This window comes from Chionomys nivalis, chromosome 12, assembly GCF_950005125.1.
Source record: "Chionomys nivalis chromosome 12, mChiNiv1.1, whole genome shotgun sequence".
NCBI lineage: Eukaryota > Metazoa > Chordata > Mammalia > Rodentia > Cricetidae > Chionomys > Chionomys nivalis.
In genome coordinates, this window is record NC_080097.1 from 59,119,966 (window position 1) to 59,140,654 (window position 20,689).

Below are 20,689 nucleotides of genomic sequence, written 5' to 3' on the forward strand. Positions count from 1 at the left end.
GACACAGACTAAAAGATTGGATACGAAAACAGGATCCAACATTCTGCTGTTTGCAAGAAACACATCTCAACCACAAAGACAGGCATCTACTCAGACTAAAGGGATGGGAAAAGGTTTTTCAAGCAAATGGTCCTAAGAAAAAAGCAGGTGTGGCCATACTAATTTCTAACAAAACGGACTTCAAACTAAAATCAATCAGAAGAGATCGAGATGGACACTTTATACTCATAACAGGAACAATTCATCAGGATGAAGTCTCAATCCTGAATATCTACACCCCTAATATAAAAGCACCCACTTATGTAAAAGAAATATTACTAAAACTCAAGGCAGACATCAAACCACACACACTAGTAGTAGGAGACTTCAACACACCTCTCTAACCAATGGACAGGTCAATCAGACAGAAACCTAATAGAGACTTAAGAGAATTGTTGGACGTAATGAAGCAAATGGACTTAACCGACATCTATAGAATACTCCACCCAAATAGGAAAGAATATACCTTCTTCTCTGCAGCTCATGGAACCTTCTCGAAAATTGACCACATACTGGGTAACAAAGGAAACCTCCACAGATACAAAAAAATATCAGTGTCCTCCTGTGTCTTATCAGATCACCACGGATTAAAGTTAGAGGGCAACAACAATGCTACCCCCAAAAAGCCTACAAACTCATGGAAACTGAACAGTCAACTACTGAACCACACCTGGGTCAAGGAAGAAATTAAGAAAGAAATTAAAGTCTTCCTTGAATTTAATGAAAATAAAGAGACAACATACTCAAACCTATGGGACACGATGAAAGCTGTGCTCAGAGGAAAGTTCATAGCACTAAGTGCCCACTTAAAGAAAACGGAGAAAGCGTACATTGGGGACTTAACAGCACACCTGAAAACTCTAAAAAAAAAAAGAAGCAGAAGCACCCAGGAGTAGTACAAGACTGGAAATAATCGAAGTGAGGGCGGAAATCAACAAAATAGAAACACAGAAAACAGTCCAAAGAATCAATGAAACAAAAAGTTGGTTCTTAGAGAAAAATCAACAAAATCGACAAACCTCTTTCCAAACTAATTAAATGACAGAGAGAGAACACGCAAATAAATAAGATCAGAAATGAAGAGGGGGACATAACCACAGACACAGAGGAAATTCAGACAATCATTAGATCTTACTACAAAAGCCTGTATGCCACAAAACTGGAAAATGCAAAAGAAATGGACATATTTTTAGATAAGGACCATATACCAAAGCGAAACCAAGAACAGGTGAACGAGCTAAATAGACCGGTTAGTTGCAAAGAATTAGAAATGGTTATCAAAAATCTCCCTTCCAAAAAAAGCCCAGGACCAGATGGTTTCAATGCAGAATTCTACCAGACCTTCCAAGAAGAGCTAATACCTATACTTCTTAATGTATTTCACAATATAGAAACAGAAGAGTCATTGCCAAATTCCTTTTATGAAGCTACAGTTACCCTGATACCAAAACCACACAAAGACCCAACCAAGAAAGAGAATGACAGGCCTATCTCACTCATGAACATCGATGCAAAAATCCTCAATAAAATACTGGCAAACCGAATCCAAGAACACATCAGAAAAATTATCCATTATGATCAAGTAGGCTTCATCCCAGAGACGCAGGGCTGGTTCAACATACGCAAATCTATCAATGTAATCCACCATATAAATAAACTGAAAGAAAAAAACCATATGATCATTTCATTAGATGCTGAAAAAGCATTCGACAAAATTCAACACCCCTTTATGATGAAGGTCTTGGAGAGATTAGGGATAAAAGGATCATACCTAAATATAATAAAAGCTATTTACAGCAAGCCGACAGCCAACATTAAATTAAACGGAGAAAAACTCAAAGCCATCCCACTAAAATCAGGAACACGACAAGGATGTCCACTCTCTCCATACCTCTTCAATATAGTGCTTGAAGTTCTAGCAATAGCAATAAGACAACATAAGGGGATCAAGGGGATCCATATTGGAAAGGAAGAAGTTAAGCTTTCATTATTTGCAGATGATATGATAGTATACATAAGCGACCCCAAAAACTCTACCAAAGAACTCCTACAGCTGATAAACACCTTTGGTAATGTGGCAGGTTACAAAATCAACTCCAAAAAATCAGTTGCCTTCCTATACACTAAGGATAAGGAAGCAGAGAGGGAAATCAGAGAAGCATCACCTTTCACGATAGCCACAAATAGCATAAAATACCTTGGGGTAACTCTGACCAAGGAAGTGAAAGATCTATTTGGCAAGAACTTTAAGTCTTTGAAGAAAGAAATTGAAGAGGACACCAGAAAATGGAAGGACCTCCCTTGCTCTTGGATTGGGAGGATCAACATAGTAAAAATGGCAATTCTACCAAAAGCAATCTATAGATTCAACGCAATCCCCATCAAAATCCCATCAAAATTCTTCACAGATCTGGAAAAGACAATAATCAACTTTATATGGAAAAACAAAAAACACAGGATAGCCAAAACAATCTTATACAATAAAGGATTGTCTGGGGGCATTACCATCCCTGACTTCAAACTCTATTACAGAGCTACGGTATTGAAAACAGCTTGGTATTGGCATAGAAACAGAGAAGTCGACCAATGGAATCGAATAGAAGACACTAGCTTTAACCCACAAACCTATGAACACCTGATTTTTGATAAAGGAGATAAAAGTATTCAATGGAAGAAAGAAAGCATCTTTAACAAATGGTGCTGGCAAAACTGGATGTCAGCCTGTAGAAGAATAAAAATAGATCCATATCTATCACCATACTCAAAACTCAAATCCAAATGGATTAAAGACCTCAATATCAGTCCGAACACACTGAACCTGACAGAAGAGAAAGTGGGAAGTACTCTACAACACATGGGCACAGGAGAACACTTCCTACATACAACCCCAGCAGCACAGACATTAAGGGCATCATTGAATAAATGGGACCTCCTGAGACTGAGAAGCTTCTGTAAAGCAAAGGACACTGTCACTAAGACAAAAAGGCAACCCACTGACTGGGAGAAGATCTTCACCAACCCCGCAACAGACAAAGGTCTGATCTCCAAAATATATAGAGAACTCAAGAAAGTAGACCGTAAAGGGCTAATCAACCCAATTAAAAAATGGGGCACTGAACTGAACAGAGAATTCTCAACAGAAGAAGTGCGAACGGCCAAAAGACATTTAAGGTCATGCTCAACTTCCCTAGCGATCAGGGAAATGCAAATCAAGACAACTTTAAGATACCATCTTACACCTGTCAGAATGGCTAAAATAAAAAACACCAATGATAGCCATTGCTGGAGAGGTTGTGGAGAAAGGGGTATACTCATCCATTGCTGGTGGGAATGCAAACTTGTGCAACCACTTTGGAAAACAGTGTGGCGGTTTCTCAGGAATTTCGGGATCCACCTACCCCTGGACCCAGCAATACCACTCTTGGGAATATATCCAAGAAATGCCCTATCATACGACAAAAGTATATGCTCAACTATGTTCATAGCAGCATTGTTTGTAATAGCCAGAACCTGGAAAAACAACCTAGATGCCCTTCAATGGAAGAATGGATGAAGAAAGTATGGAATATATACATATTAGAGTACTACTCAGCAGTAAAAAGCAATGACTTCCTGAATTTTGCAGGCAAATGGACAGAAATAGAAAACACTATCCTGAGCGAGGTGAGCCAGACCCAAAAAGAGGAACATGGGATGTACTCACTCATATTTGGTTTCTAGCCATGAATAGGGGACGTTGAGCCTATTATGCGTGGTCCTAGAGAAGCTAATTAAGAAGGTGAACCCAAAGAAAAACATTTAGGCGATGAAAGGAGACAGAGACAAAGACCCACATTGGAGCACCGGACTGAAATCCCAAGGTCCAAATCATGAGCAGGAGACAGAGCACGAGCAAGGAACTTAGGACCGCGAGGGGTGCACCCACACACTGAGACAATGGGGATGTTCTATCACGAACTCACCAAGGCCAGCTGGCCTGGGTCTGAAAAAGCATGGGATAAAACCGGACTTGCTGAACATAATGGACAATGAGGACTACTGAGAACTCAAGAACAATGGCAATGGGTTTTTGATCCTACTGCACGTACTGGCTTTGTGGGAGCCTAGGCAGTTTGGATGCTCACCTTACTAGACCTGGATGGAGGTGGGTGGTCCTTGGACTTCCCACGGGGCAGGGAACCCGGATTACTCTTAGGGATGATGAGGGAGGGGGACTTGATGGGGGAGGGGGAGGGAAATGGGAGGTGGTGGCGGGGAGAAGGCAGAAATCTTTAATAAATAAATAAACAATAAAAAGAAAAAAAAAGAAAAAAAAGAAACACCTGCACCAAAAAGACAGACATTTACTCAGAGTAAAGGGTTGGGAAAAGGTTTTTCAATCAAATGGACCTAAGAAACAAGCAAGTGTGGCCATACTAATTTCTAACAAAGTTGACTTCAAACTAAAATCAATCAGAAGAAATGAAGTGGGACACTTTTTACTCATAACAGGAACAATTCATCAGGATGAAGTCCCAATCCTGAATATCTATGCCCCTAATATAAAAGTACCTACATATATAAAAGAAACATTACTAGAACTCAAAGCACACATCAAATCTCAAACACTAATGGTAGGAGACTTCAACACTCCTCTCTTATCAATGGACAGGTCAACTAGACAGAAACCTAACAGAGAAATAAGAAAACTAACAGAGGTAATGAATCAAGTGGACTTAACAGACATCGATAGAACATTTCACCCAAATAGGAAAGAATATACCTTCTTCTCAGCATCTCATGGAACCTTCTCGAAAATTGATCACGTACTTGATAACAAAACAAACCTCCACAGATACAAAAAAAAAAAAAAATAGTAACCACCTGTGTCTTATCAGATCAACATGGAATAAAGTTAGAATTTAACAACAATTCTACCCCCAGAAAGCCTACAAACTCATGGAAACTGAACAGGCAACTACTGAACCACCCCTGGGTCAGGGAAGAAATAAAGAAAGAAATTAAAGTCTTCCTTGAATTCAACAACAACAAAAAAGTCACAACATACCCAAACCTACGGGACACTATGAAAGCAGTGCTAAGGGGAAAATTCATAGCACTAAGTGCCCACATAAAGAAAACAGAGAAAGCCCACATTAGAGACTTAACAGGACAGCTGAAATCTCTAGAAAAAAAAGAAGCAGACTCACCCAGGAGGAGTAGAAGACTGGAAATAATCAAACTGAGAGCTGAAATCAACAAAATAGAAACACATACAATAATCCAAAGAATCAATGAAACAAAGAGCTGGTTCTTTGAGAAAATCAACAAGATTGACAAGTTCCTAATCAAACTAATCAAAAGGTAGAGAGAACATGCAAATTAACAAGATCAGAAATGAAAAGGGGGACATAACAACAGACACTGAGGAAATTCAGAGAGTAATTAGGTCTTACTACAAAGGCTTATATGCTACAAAGTTGGAAAATGTAAAAGAAATGGACTTGTTTTTAGATAAATACCATATACCACAATTAAATCAAGACCAGGTGAACAATTTAAATAGACCTATAAGTCATGAGGAAATAGAAGCTGCCATCAAAAACCTCCCTACCAAAAAAAGCCCAGGACCAGATGGTTACAATAGAGAATTTTACCAGAACTTCCAAGAAGAGTTGATACCCATGCTCCTTATGGTGTCTCACATTATAGAAACAAAAGAGGTTTCATGCAGCTACAGTTACCCTGATACCAAAACCACACAAAGACTCAACCAAGAAAGAGAATTACAGACCAATCTCTCTCAGAAACACTGATGCGAAAATTCTCAATAAAATACTGGCAAACTGAATCCAAAAACACATCAAAAATTATCCATTATGATCAAGTAGGCTTCATCCCAGAGATGCAGGGCTGGTTCAACATACAAAAATCTATCAATGTAATCTATCATATAAATAAACTGAAAGAAAAACCATATGATCATTTCATTAGATGCTGAAAAAGCATTTGACAAAATTCAACACCCATTTAATAAAGGTCGGGGAGAGGTTAGGGATACAAGGATCACATCTAAATATAATAAAAGCAATATACAGCAAGCCAACAGCTAATATAAAATTAAATGGAAACTCAAAGCCATTACACTAAAATCAGGAACAAGACAAGGCTCTCAACTCTCTACATATCTTCAACATACTTCTTGAAGTTCTAGGAGAAGCAATAAGACAACATAAGGGGATTAAGGGGATTTGAATTGAAAAGGAAGAAGTCAAACTTCTGTTATTTGAAGATGATATGATAGTATACATGAGTGACTCCAAAAACTCTACTGAAGAACCCCTACAGCTGATAAATACCTTCAGTGATGTGGCAGGATACAAAATCAATTCAAAAAAAAATATCAGTAGCTTTTCTATACACAAAAGATAGAAAAGCAGAGAGGGAAATCAGAGAAACTTCACTTTTCACGATAGCCACAAATAAACAGCATAGAGTGTCTTGGAGTTACACTAACCAAGAAAGTGTAAGATCTATTTGACAAGAACTTTAAGGCTTTGAAGAAAGAAATTTAAGAGGATACCAGAAAATGGAAGGATCTCCCATGCTCTTGGATGGGTAAGATCAACATAGTAAAAACAGCAGTTCTACCAAAGGCAATCTATAAATTCAACTCAATCCCTATCAAAATCCCAACAAAATTCCTCACAGACCTTGAGAGAACAATAATCAACTTTATATGGAAAAACAAAAAAACCCAGGATAGCCAAAACATTCCTATACAATAAAGGTATTTCTGGAGGCATTACCCTCCTTGACTTCAAACTCTATTACAGAGCTAAAGTAGTGAAAACCGCTTGGTATTGGCATAAAAACAGAGATACTGACCAATGGAATCAAATTGAAGACCCAGATATTAACCCACAAACCTATGAACACCTGATTTTCGACAAAGGAGCAAAATGTATACAATGGAAGAAAGAAAGCATCTTCAACAAACGGTGCTGGCATAACTGGATGTCAACCCATAGGAGAAAGAAAATAGATCCATATCTATCATCATACACAAAACTCAAGTCCAAATGGATTAAAGACCTTAATATGAATCTGACCACACTGAACCTGATAGAAGAGAATTTGGGAAGTAGACTGCAACACATGGGCACAGGAGACTACTTCCTACATTTAACCCCAGCAGCACAGACATTAAGGGCAACATTGAACAAATGGGACCTCCTGAAACTGAGAGGCCTCTTTAATGCAAAGAACACTGTCATTGAAGATCTTCATCAACCCCATGTCAGACAAAGGTCTGATGTCCAAAATATATAAAGGACTCAAGAAACTGGACATCAAAACTCTAATTAATCCAATTTAAAAATGGGGTACTGAACTGAACAGAGAATTCTCAGCAGACAAAGTTCAAATGGCCAAAACACACTTAAGGTCAAGTTCAACCTCCTTAGTGATCAGGGAAATGCAAATCAAAACAACTTTGAGATACCATCTTATATCTGTCAGAATAGCTAAAATCAAAAACACCAATGAAAGCCTATGCTGGAGAGGATGTGGAGTAAGGGATACACTCATCCATTGCCGGTGGGAATGCAAACTTGTGCAACCACTTTGGAAATCAGTGTGGCGGTTTCTCAGGAAATTTTGATCAACCTACCTCAGCATCCAGCAATCCCACTCTTGGGAATATACCCAAGAGATGCCCAATCATGCTCCAAAAATATTTGTTCAACTATGTTCATAGCAGCTTTATTTGTAATAGCCAGAACCTGGAAAGAACCTAGATGCCCCTCAATGGAAGAATGGATAAAGAAAGTATGGAATATATATGCATTAGAGTACTACTAAGTGGTAAAAAAAAAAAAAAAAAAAAAAAAAAAAAAAAACAATGACATCTTGAATTTTGCATGCAAATGGATGGAAATGGAAAACACTTTACTGAGTGAGATCACCCAGACCCAAAAAGATGAATATGGTATGTACTCACTCATTAGTGGACTCTGGCCATAAACAAAGGACATTTAGCCTATAGTTCACAAGCCTAGAGAAGCCAAATAATAAGGTGAACCCAAATAAAAACATATATAGATCTTCCTGGAAATTGGAAGCAGACAAGATTGCCAGGCAAAAGTTGGGAGCATGTGGGTGGGATTGGGGTTGTGTGGGGGAAAGGGGAGAGGGGGAGAGAGAAGGGATAAGGGAAGGAATGGGGAGAACTTGGGGGAGTGGGAGGGTGGAGATGGAGGAAGGGCGGATATAGGAGCAGGGAAGAAGATATCTTCATGAAGGGAGCCATTTTAGTGTTGGCAAGAGACTCGGCTCTAGAGGGGATCCCAGGTGTCCACGGGGATGGCCCTAGCTAGGTCCTTGGGCAGTAGAGGAGATGGTGCCTGAACTGGCCTTGTCCCATAGTCACACTGATGAATTTCTCGAATATCACCATAGAACCTTTGTCAGGCAATGGATGGAGAGAGAGACAGAGACCTACATCAGAGCACTGGATTGAGCTCCAAAGGTCCAGTTGAAGAGCAGAAGGAGGGAAAAGATAAGCAAGAAAGTCAAGAATGTGAGGGGTTGGTCCACCCACTGAGACAGTGTCCTGATCTAATGGGAGCTCACCAAATCCAGCTGGACTGGGACTGAATGAGCATGTAATCTCTGAATCTGGCTCACAATGGGGGCGGACTGAGTAGCCATTGATAATGACACTGGGACTTGTTTCTACTGTATGTACTGGCTTTTTAGGACCCTAGTCTATTTGGATGCTCACCTTCCTAGGCCTGGATGGAGAGGGGAGGGCCTTGAACTTCCCACAGGGCAGGGTACCCTGCCCTTTCTTAGGACTGCTGGGGGAAAGAGGAGGATGAGTGGGGGAGTGGGAGTGGAATGGGAGGAGGGGAGGAAGTGGAAATTTTTGAATGAAAAAATAAAAAAAAGAAAATAAATCAAAATATCAAAATATCATTTGCAGTATTTTCCAAAGAAAACTTTAACTAACAGATGCCAAAGAGATGCAACTGAAATTAACATGAAATGACAAGACCATTATGTTTCAATATGAATGATAGGATAATTAAGCTAGTTCTACTTCGGGAATTAAAACAGAATCGTCATCACAGCATAACTCCAGTCAACCAAATGCAGGGAGAAGGCATGTGCTTAATGCAATCTGTAAATCCCCAAGAAATGAAGGTGTACAAAATGACACCGATTTATCTCAGAGTCATCTCTGCTCATGGGAATGCCTCTACAGACAATGACCTTTCAAAATCTGGAGCACCTCTCCAGACCCAGAAAATGGAATGGTTTAAAAACATGAATGAGCAACTTCTGGAAATAAATGGGGATGATAAGGGAGTGACGGTAGTAAGCATAAAAAGATACATCACTTTGACAATGAACTCTCAAAATAGCTTAATTATAGAGTAGAAAAGCAAAGACCAAATACTAAGATCCAATTTTCATTGTGAATTCCTGAATCCACAGTAGAGTCTAGAAAGATGTGGGGGGAATGGGGTAGACTTTTCTCAACTAGAAGAACACAGGGTTTTCTACATCGTTTCATGCATCCTGCGATTTCTATTTACCAAAAGCAGCGACTAGCTGGGTATGCACTAGGGCCCCAGCTGAGGATCTGAATGCAGTTTTCTGAGCACTGGTAACACCCCCTCCCCCAGAGAAAGCATGGGAAAATGCCCTAAGACTGCCAGGGCACGCAGTGCTTACCTGACTGATCCACTGTACCAGGGAGCTCTGTCCCTGCCGAGCACCTGTGCATCAGAGGAAAGTCCAAGCAGGAGCCACTGAAGCTGGTAGCAGGAGAAGGCGGGTCCGTGGATGTTAGGGAGAAGGTCCACCACTCGGGTTGCTCTCGCCTGACCCGGGTCCTGCATCTCGCGCGTGGCTGCGGGCAACCGAGGCCGAGAGTCCGATGCCGGCGACCGCTCGTCAGGCCCAGACTTCCCTCAACTAAGTTGAGCCCTCACCGGTCGGCTCCCCGGGCTCACCCGAGGCCAAGTCCGAGCAGCTCCGGGCCTAGGCGGTGACCGACGATAGGTGGCAGCTCTTTGGCTGGGGAGAGGTGCAGGCTCCGCGGTGTTGAAGGAGCCCAGAAGCTTAACAGGGGCCTCCTTGACTCCCCCTGCAACAGCACCGCCCACCCACGCATGCGCTGCCCTCAGACCTTGAGTAGACAGCTATGCCCTCCAGTGAACGCCCCTACTGGGGGCGGGGCTTCTGAGGAGCTGTTGACAGTTGATCTCTTCTGGGGAAAGAGAGTCAGTTTGAGAATAGGAACCCCTTTGATCAACCAGGTCTCAGTGGATGCCCAACCCCCCAATTCCTGTCCATATACTGGCAGCAGAAATTGAACACGGTGAAATATATATATATAATATATATTTCACCGTGTTCAATTTATATATATATTTATGTGTGTGTACATATTTATTTGTATGTATGTGTGTACATACATGCACATATATATGTATTATATATATATATTAAAAAGAAGGAGAAGAATTTAAGAAGGATGGCGTGGGTGAATATGTCCAAAATATATTATATGAATATACAAAATTTTCAAAGAATTAAATGCACAGTAACCCCCTCTCAGTGCTGAGACTACAGGATTGAACCTGTGCAAATCTTGTGTTTGCTGCTACAGTCTACATGAGTTCATACGTACATCAGTCCTTCTGTGCCTGGAAGTCACTGTTTCCTTGTATTCATCTATCACCTCGGGCTCTTACAGGTTTTCTGCCTCCTCTCCTCATACCTCCCTGAGCCTTGTGGGGAGGGGTTCAATCAAAACATCCCATTTAGGACGCAATGCTCCAATGTCTGTCACTTTCTACACATTGTGCACTTGGAGGTTTCCCATCTACTAAAAGATTATGCTATAGCCTTGTTATATGGAATAGTTGCACCTTCATCTTAGGCGAGTCTTCTGCCTTCAGGAAACCTGGCCTTAGGTCTTTAAAAACAAATCAGGTCGAAAATTGCTGGTGTAGCTATTGAAAGCCTACAATCCTAACACTGGGAAAGCTGAGGAAGAGGGACTTGGATTTGGAGAGCTAGCCTGGGCTAGAGAATAATACCATGTCAGCATGAAAGAAAAACATGCCTCAGTGGTTACTCCAAGCATCTATAGCCAAACTGAACTTCTTAGCAATGTACACTCAGAGGTTAGGAAATCAACTAGGAGAAGTCTGAGAATGTAAGTGTTCTAGAAAATATTGTTTAAATATTTTGATATCTTGCTTTTGCTTTTTTTATTCTTTTGCAAAACTAGCTCTTGAATTACACATCCATTCTACTTGACTGTTCTGGAACTCTCTAAGTATGGCTTCAAGCACATAGAGATCTCCTGCTTCTACCTCCCCGAGTGTTAAATGCATGTGCCTCCATAGCAGGATAGACCATTGCTTCTTGTAGATGCTGAGAGAGCTAGACCACTTGGACCATTATGGAAGTGAACGTGGTCAAATCCCTACTTCTTTTCACCTCACCATTCAGGGAGCAAGGAAGATTAAATTCAATCCATGTAGACAGGAAAAGGAAGGAGAACAGGTCCACCTTTGGGAGAGGGAGCTGTGTCCATAACCATTTATTCTTGGCACTAGGCAGACCCAAATATGCACATTCAGCACAAAAGGTGCATTGTATTCCAGGACAATGACTTTCATTGCTCTCCTGTGCTGTATGGACCCCTTATGCCAAAGATCCTGGCAATGGGAAATAACTGTTGGAGGCCTGAGGAGTTCTTGAAGAATTCATCCAGAATCTCTGCCTGCCTCCTCACAGTCCTTTTCTTATTCTCAGGTTATTTACCCTTCCTAGAGCCGGCTGCTGTCAGCCTGGGCAAACGCCCACAATGCCAGGTCCCTTCTAGTTTGCAGCTCGTGTCTGCCTGAACACAGGAGAGCTAGTGCTGTGTGTTCTTTGGCTCTGGGTGGTGGGATTGACTGCTAACATCTCAGAGGAGTGTGGATGACAGAATAAAGCTCACCTGGACAAGCTGTCCATCATCCAGGCCATCTAAAGTATGTTATAAGATGTTGTGATACTTTAACAGGTCACAGAGAATGGCCTGCCTTTGGTACAAAACAGTCCCTTGGAGACACTCAGAGCTAAACAAGAGAAGTACTTATCCAGGCAACATAGAAGACCTTTTAGAGGTGATTAGGCCTTACATTGGTCTCAGTTCAGTTAAAAATTCCCGATGGCCACATTCACTTAACCCACTTTTCAGGTGATGCTTTGAGGCCAGCTATCTTGGTTTTGATAGCTTCTGGGGGAAAAAAAAAAACAAAAGTTCATATCCCTCTAATGGAACAAACACTAACACATTTACATGAATGTAGCAGGTAGACAGGTATGGAGATTCCATGGCAGCTGATACATAGATGAAGCAAGAACACCAGTGTAGGGTTTATTCCAATCCAGGATGGCGCTGACACTATTTGTCAAATAACAAACGCCCCTTAAGAGCCAACACAGTATGGTGCAGGCACGCATAGCCAGGACCTGCTGCCTGAGGAACTGTTCCTAGGAATGTCAGGGGTGAGGGCACAGTTGAGGCTATCTGAGCTTCTGTCTCAGGGGTACAAAGTGATATAATTTAGTTGCTTATAGGACACGGACCAAAGAACAGGAATGGTACACTGAACTTTATGGCAAGAAAATACACATCAGGAGGCTCCTGTGTGTGTTTGGGTGTCTGTAAGTACTGGGGACACTATGCCCTTGATTCTGTTGCCAGCAGTGACCATCATGAATACACTTAACCTAAGTGTGCTTGTGTGCTGTCTGGGTCAGGGAGAAAGACGGTTCTGGGAATTGTAGCCCATGTACAATCAATTTGATGTAAGAAGAGTGGTGTGGGAGATCCTTCCGTCTATGTGTTACCTTTATTGGTTAATGAATAAGGAAAGTGCTTTGATCCTATAGCACAGCAGGGTATGTTACAAGGGAGAGGGCCCGCTTGTTCATCCTGGCCACCCGGCTAGCTTAGCCCCAAAATAACCACACAGAAACTGTATTAATTAAATTACTGATTGGCCCATTAGCTCTAGCCTCTTATTGGCTAACTCTCACATCTTGATTTAACCCATTTCTATTAATCTGTGTAGCGCCACTTGGCAGTGGATTACCAGGAAAGATTCAGCATGTCTGCCACTGGCGGCTCCATGGCGACTCTCTGACTCTGCTTTCTTCCTTCCAGAATTCTGTTCTGTCTTCTCTGCTTACCAAAGTTCTGCCCCTATCAGCCCAAGATTAATAGAAATGGATTAAATTAAGATGTATGAGTTAGCCAGAAATATGCTTAAGCTATTGGTTAAACAGTATTGCAAATAATATGGTTTCTGTGTGATTAATTTGGGGCTGAGCAGCTAAAAACAGAGAGCAGCCTTGTACAACAGAAGAGAAGGAAATCTAGTGGACTGACCTTTGATGTGAGGGCTGGGATAAAATCTGGCCAATCATTTAGCAATATGACCAGGAAGTGGTCCAGGCCTTGAACTCAATATTGTCTCCTACCCCAAGCCCTATTCTGTGTTGTCCCTCTACAAGAAGAGGCTTTTCCACAAATTGGGAACAGCAGCAAATATTATGTGGAGCTCTTGCTGTTCTCCATGGTGATGATGCACACCACAGCTTGCCAGAGAACAGTCACATTGTCACGTGGCAGGGTATAGATAAAGTAACCCACCCATTCAGTGTTTACTACCAAGGCACAAGATGTCACTGACAGGTCTGTTGACACGTTTTCACCTTGGACTTCTGAGTCATTTAAAAACTAGTTGTGGTGGGTGTGTGAGTGCATATGTATCAAGATCAGAGGATAGTTTGGGAAAAGTTTGTTCAATCTTTCTACCATTGTGGGTCCCAGGGAAAATATAAGGCTTGACATAAAGTAAAGTACCTTTACCCACTGAGCCATCTCACCAGCCGATCTCCTTAAACATGAAATTCCATAAGCTATGTATCCGTATCTAGATTCCCAGTATGTATATATCAGTGCTTTATTCATATAGAGTAGATTATTTTTACCCCAGGAATGAATGATTGCTTTAGTGAAAATACTTCAACAAATGTAGTCCATGGAGTGAGCTGTGGGCTGCCCTTGATGAGAGGCAGTGGCCTTGCCCACTGGAAGAAATTGGATTAAGATGTTCTTGGCATATCCACACAATGGGGGACAGCACTGTGTGAAAATTGTGGGCCCAGAGGGCCTGGGCGGCTGCACAGGGGCAATACACTGAGGCTTGGTGCAAGCAGGGGTTTAGGGGCAAAGCTGTTCTCATACTTGATGTGTTGGGGATGGCTCTGCTTCCTAATCGACATGTGTCTGGGCCAGTGCTCTCCTGGCAGCTCCCTCTAGACCCGGACAGGTGGGAAGCAGAGGCACTGTGAGGTGGTTAATGGCCCCCAGCCCGCCTAGCAGTTCCTGGCCTACCAGTGCCACTGCAGAAGCCCCAAGTGATGGCTCTGCACTTCGGAACATGGACTGCCGGATGGGCAGTGTGGTAGTGATGGCTTCTCTGTTCTTGGGCAGATGCCACCACACATTGGCTTTTCTCCATGGTACCTGCAATCAGCAAGGGGCGAGCATTGATCCCATGGGAACCTTGAAGGAGCTCCCAACAGGTTCACTAGGAAAGTGGAGCCTGTACAGAGCAGCCAACTGCCCCTCCTCTGACCACTTGCTAGACTGCGGCCCGCAGTTGAACCTTCCTGTCCCTGTTGGCACTGCCTCCAGATCGTTCTTCCCACTGGTGCCACCCCAAACTAATGCTCATACTTTTTCTGCATGCCCTGTTTTCCACAAGCTCACCCAGTCTTGGCCTGGCTGTCTTTCCTCTAGCTGGCTCCACCACTCATCTGTCATCCTCACATTGACCCTTTTCCCAGTCCATCCTCACATTTACTCTGTCCCTTAGCCACCTCACGACACTGATCCTGCCCATCAGTGGCCTCTTCACATTGACCCTGGCCCCGATGCCAGCTTCATAATTCTCTTGTCCCTCAGCTCTTTGGTTCATATTGACTTCACTCCTTAGGCCAACTTTCTTACATTGAAACTGTCCCTCGTTCTGATCTCTTTACATTGAGCCTGCCTCTCAGTTACTCTACTCTCCTTGACCCCAATCTTCAGCTGGTCCTGCTTACAAGAACACAGCCTCTGCTGTCCTCAATCTGACCATCTCCCTTTGCTCATCCTTCCTATGACTCTGCCCCTGAATGCCCCACTACCCGGTGAGCCCCGTGCACAGCCTGACCTTCCAGGTCCTGTCTCTGCCCATGTCCTATCCTTCCTTTTCCTAGGTGGGCCTCAGCAGGCCCGCCCTTCTCCTTAGCCCTGCCCATGCCATGTAGACCTTCAGGCAAGTCAGGGCCCTCAGGGTCCCCACCACAACCTTGCTTGTGTCTGCCCAATCCACATTCCTGTATTCACATCCTGTGGGTTGGCCCTAGACCATGCTGACCCTGTCCAGAATTCCCACCCCCGGTTCTTCGTAGATGTATAGAGAAGTATTTCAAATGAATAGGAATTCTTCAAATCTTCCAGAGACCTTCAGAATTTGACATTTAAATGTTTTGTAAATTTAGGACTTTTCATGACAGTGAGACACATCTGCTCCTGTCAGCACCAAGCTACTTCGAGAGGAAGATGGGCATCAAAGAGGCTCCTTAGCCATGTGGGCAAGAAACTGCTCTTGCCTGGACTGCTTCACTGGACATACATGATGTATCCTCTCCTGTGGTTTTGAAAGGTGACACAATGGGAAGGACTTTGTTTTCCTCCTGGTGGTGGATGTGTTTATAATTGCCTAGGGTTTCTCAGACTTCCGTCTCCATCCCCCAGTACTGGGGGTCTAGGTTTATGTCTTATCTAGCCATGGCCCTCTACCCTATGGTTGGCATTTCTGACTAATGGGTATAGTTTGTGCTGATTCACTCCCTGCATTGGCTTTTGGACTATAACCAAGAGACTCAGAACATGGTTTAGAAAGTTGTGTTAGACCTGGAAGAACAGAAGATGCTCATATGGAATAATGGGAGTATCCCTGACACAGAAGCTGGGATACATGAGCATGCGGCTGACTATCTGAGACCAAAACGAATGTGTGGAATGAGGCCTTTGGTCAGAGTTTGGGGCTGCACTATGACAGTTTGCACTGGTTCCTGAGTCTCTCCCAAACCCACTTGTTACTGAAATCTTCCATCTGTGGCTTCATCTCTTGGTGGCTCAGATTCCTTAAGACTTGGCTGTGTCTCCATCTTCTCTAGATCTCACTTACTATCATCATGACTACTGTCTCTAGATCCACCTGGTCCCCACTTTCACTAGCATCCCAATAAGAGGTTGAAGCCATTGGGAGACACTATGATAATGGCACAAACACTTGTCTTAGCTGGGTGCAGTGGTATCTGTCTCTAATCTCATTACTAGGGAGGCTGAGGCAAAAGAATTGCCATGAGTTTTAGTATTGCCTTTACTGAGACCCCATTTTTCCCTTGCTTTAATTTCTAAAGGTCCTGCGTGTGGACTCAGAGTCTGTGGCCACAGAGCCTTTGCATTAGCTGTCTTGGTGCTGCTGTGGATACCCGTCCTTCCCATTGTCTGTCCATCCTGGTCACCTTTCTGGAGGAAATTCCTGTTTCTTCTTGTTCCAGTTAGTAAGAAAGCTGCAGAAAGTCCTTCAGCACTAGGGACTTAGTCATCTCTCACTAGCAGTGGCAAGGAGGGACATCATGGTAGCAGCCTCTGTGCTGAGCACTGCCTTGTCCATGTACTGATCATAACAGCTTTCAAAGGAGGCACTAATAGAATTACCATTTGCTAGGTGGATAAATGGAAGCTCAGACAGGTGAAGTCTCTTGCCTGGAGCCACACTGTGACTATTCTACCACTGAGTTACATCCCAGGTCTAAACTCATCTTCTACAACAATTACAGGGCGGGCTGGGTAAGGGTAAAAAAAAACATCCCCTCGCCATATAATAATCAAAACACAAAGCATACAGAACAAAGAAAGAATATTAAGAGCTGCAAAGGAAAAAGGCCAAGTTACTTATAAAGGTAAACCTATCAGACTTACACCTGACTTCTCTATGGAAACAATGAAAGCTAGAAGGTCCTGGATAGATGTACTGCAGAAACTAAGAGACTGTGGATGCAAGCCCAGACTACTATACCCAGCCAAACTTTCGTTCACTATAAGTGGAGAAAACAAAATTTTCCAGGATAAAAACAAATTTAAACAATACATAGCCACAAATCCAGCCTTACAGAAAGTAATAGAAGAAAAATCACTAACCAAGGAGTCCAACATTGACCACAATATCTCAGACAACTAGAAACCCTTCACCAACGCAACTCGAAGAAGGGAAACACACAAAATTTACTACTAAAAAAATGACCGGAGTTAACAACCACTGGTCATTAATATCACTTAATGTCAATGGACTCAACTCACCTATAAAAAGGCACAGACTAAGAGATTGGATACGAAAACAGGATCCAACATTCTGCTTTTTACAAAAACCCACCTCAACTACAAAGTCAGACACATACTCAGAGTAAAGGGTTGGGATAAGGCTTATCAAGTAAATGGACCTAAGAAACAAGCAGGTGTGGCCATACTAATTTCTAACAAAGTTGACTTCAAACTTAAATCAATCTGAAGGAATGAAGAGGGACATTTTCTACTCATAACAGGAACAATTCATCAGGATGAAGTCTCAATCCTGAATATCTATGCCCCTAATATAAAAGCACCCACGTATGTAAAAGAAACATTGCTAAAACTCAAGGCAGCAATCAAACCACACACATTAATAGTAGGAGACTTTAACACTCCTCTCTCACCAATGGACAGGTCAATTAGACAGAAACCTAACAGAGAAATAAGAGAATTAATGGAGGTAATGAATCAAATGGACTTAACAGACATCTATAGAATATTCCACCCAAATAGGAAAGAATATACCTTCTTCTCTGCAGCTCATGGAACCTTCTCGAAAATTGACCACATACTCGGTAACAAAGCAAACATCCACAGTTAAAAAAAAATATCTGTAACCACCTGTATCTTATCAGATCACCATGGATTAAAGCTAGAATTCAACAATGCTACCCCCAGAAAGCCTACAAACTCATGGAAACTGAATAGTCAACTACTGAACCATACCTGGATTAAGGAAGAAACAAAGAAAGATTAAAGTCTTCCTTGAATTCAATGAAAATAAAGACACAACATACTCAAACCTATGGGACACTATGAAAGCAGTCCTGAGAGGTTCCTAGCACTAAGTGCCCACTTAAAGAAAACAGAGAAAGCACACATTGCAGACTTAACAGCCCACCTGAAAGCTCTAGAAAAAAAAGAAGCAGACTCACCTAAGAGGAGTAGAAGAATGGAAATAATCAAACTCAGGGCTGAAATCAAAAAAATAGAAACACAGAAAACAATTGAAAGAATCAATAAAACAAAAAGCTGGTTCCTGGAGAAAATCAACAAGACTGATAAACCCCTATCCAAACTAATCAAACGGCAGAGAGAGAATTTGCAAATTAATAAGATCAGAAATGAAAAGGGGGACATAACCACAGACACAGAGGAAATTCAGAAAATCATTAGATCTTACTACAAAAGCCTGTATGCCACAAAACTGGAAAATGCAAAAGAAATGGACACTTTTTTAGATGAATACCATATACCAAAGTTAAACCAGGACCAGGTAAACACCCTAAATAGACCTGTGGGTTGCGAAGAATTAGAAGCTGTTATCAAAAACCTCCCTTCCAAAAAAAGTCCAGGACCAGATGGTTTCAATGTGGACATCTACCAGAACTTCCAAGAAGACCTAATACCTATACTCCTAAATGTATTTCACAATATAGAAACAGAAGAGTCATTGCCAAATTCCTTCTATGAAGCTACAGTAACTCTGATACCAAAACCACACAAAGACTCAACCAAAAAAGAGAATTACAGGCCAATCTCACTCATGAAGTTCTATGCAAAAATCCTCAACAAAATACTGGCAAACCGAATCCAAGAACACATTAGAAAAATTATCCATTATGATCAAGTAGGCTTCATCCCAGAGATGCAGGGCTGGTTTAACATACGCAAATCTATCAATGTAATCCATCATATAAATAAACTGAAAGAAAAAAATCACATGATAGTTTCATTAGATGCTGAAAAAGCATTTGACAAAATTCAACATCCCTTTATGATAAAAGTCTTGGAGAGATTAGGGATAAAAGGGTCATACCTAAATATAATTAAAGCTATTTACAGCAAGTTGACAACTAACATCAAATTAAACGGAGAGAAACTTAAAGCCATCCCACTAAAATCAGGAACACGCCAAGGCTGTCCACTCTCCCCATACCTCTTCAATATAGTTCTTGAAGTCTTAGCAATAGCATTAGACAACATAAGGGGATCAAGGGGATTCGAATTGGAAAGGAAGAAGTTAAACTTGCGTTATTTGCAGATGATATGATAGTGTACTTAAGCGACCCAAAAAACTCCACAAAAGAACTTCTACAGCTGATAAATACCTTTAGTAATGTGGCAAGATACAAGATCAACTCCAAAAAATCAGTCGCCCTCTTATACACAAAGGATATGGAAGCAGAGAGGGAAATGAGAGAATCATCACCTTTCACGATAGCCACAAACAGCATAAAATATCTTGGGGTAACTCTAACCAAGGAAGTGAAAGATCTATTTGACAAGAACTTTAAGTCTTTGAAGAAAGAAATTGAAGAGGATACCAGAAAATGGAAGGATCTCCCTTGCTCTTGGATTGGGAGGATCAACATAGTAAAAATGGCAATTCTCCCAATGGCAATCTATAGATTCAATGCAAACCCCATCAAGGTCCCATCAAAATTCTTCACAGATCTTGAGAGGACAATAATCAACTTTATATGGAAAAACAAAAAAACCAGGATAGCCAAAACAATCTTATACAATAAAGGAACTTCTGGAGGCATTACCATCCCTGACTTCAAACTCTATTACAGAGCTACAGTAATGAAAACAGCGTGGTACTGGCATAAAAACAGAGAAGTCGACCAATGGAATCATATAGAAGACCCGGATTTTAACCCACAAACCTATGAACACCTCATTTTCGATAAAGGAGCTAAAAGTGTACAATGGAAGAAAGAAAGCATCTTCAACAAATGGTGCTGGCACAACTGGATGTCAACCGCTAGAAGAATGAAAATAGACCCATATCTATCACCATGCACAAAACTCAAGTCCAAATGGATCAAAGACCTCAATATCAATCTGAACACACTCAACCTGATAGAAGAGAAAATGGGAAGTACCCTACAAAATATGGGGACAGGAGATCGCTTCCTATGTATAACCCCAGCAGCACAGACATTAAGGGCAACATGAATAAATGGGACCTCCTGAAACTGAGAAGCTTCTGTAAAGCAAAGGACACTGTCACTAAGACAAAAAGACACCCTACTGACTGGGAGAAGATCTTCACCAACCCCGCAACAGACAAAGGTCTCCAAAATATATAAAGAACTCAAGAAACTAGACGTTAAAATGATAATAAACCCAATTAAAAAATGGGGCACTGAACTGAACAGAGAATTCTCAACAGAA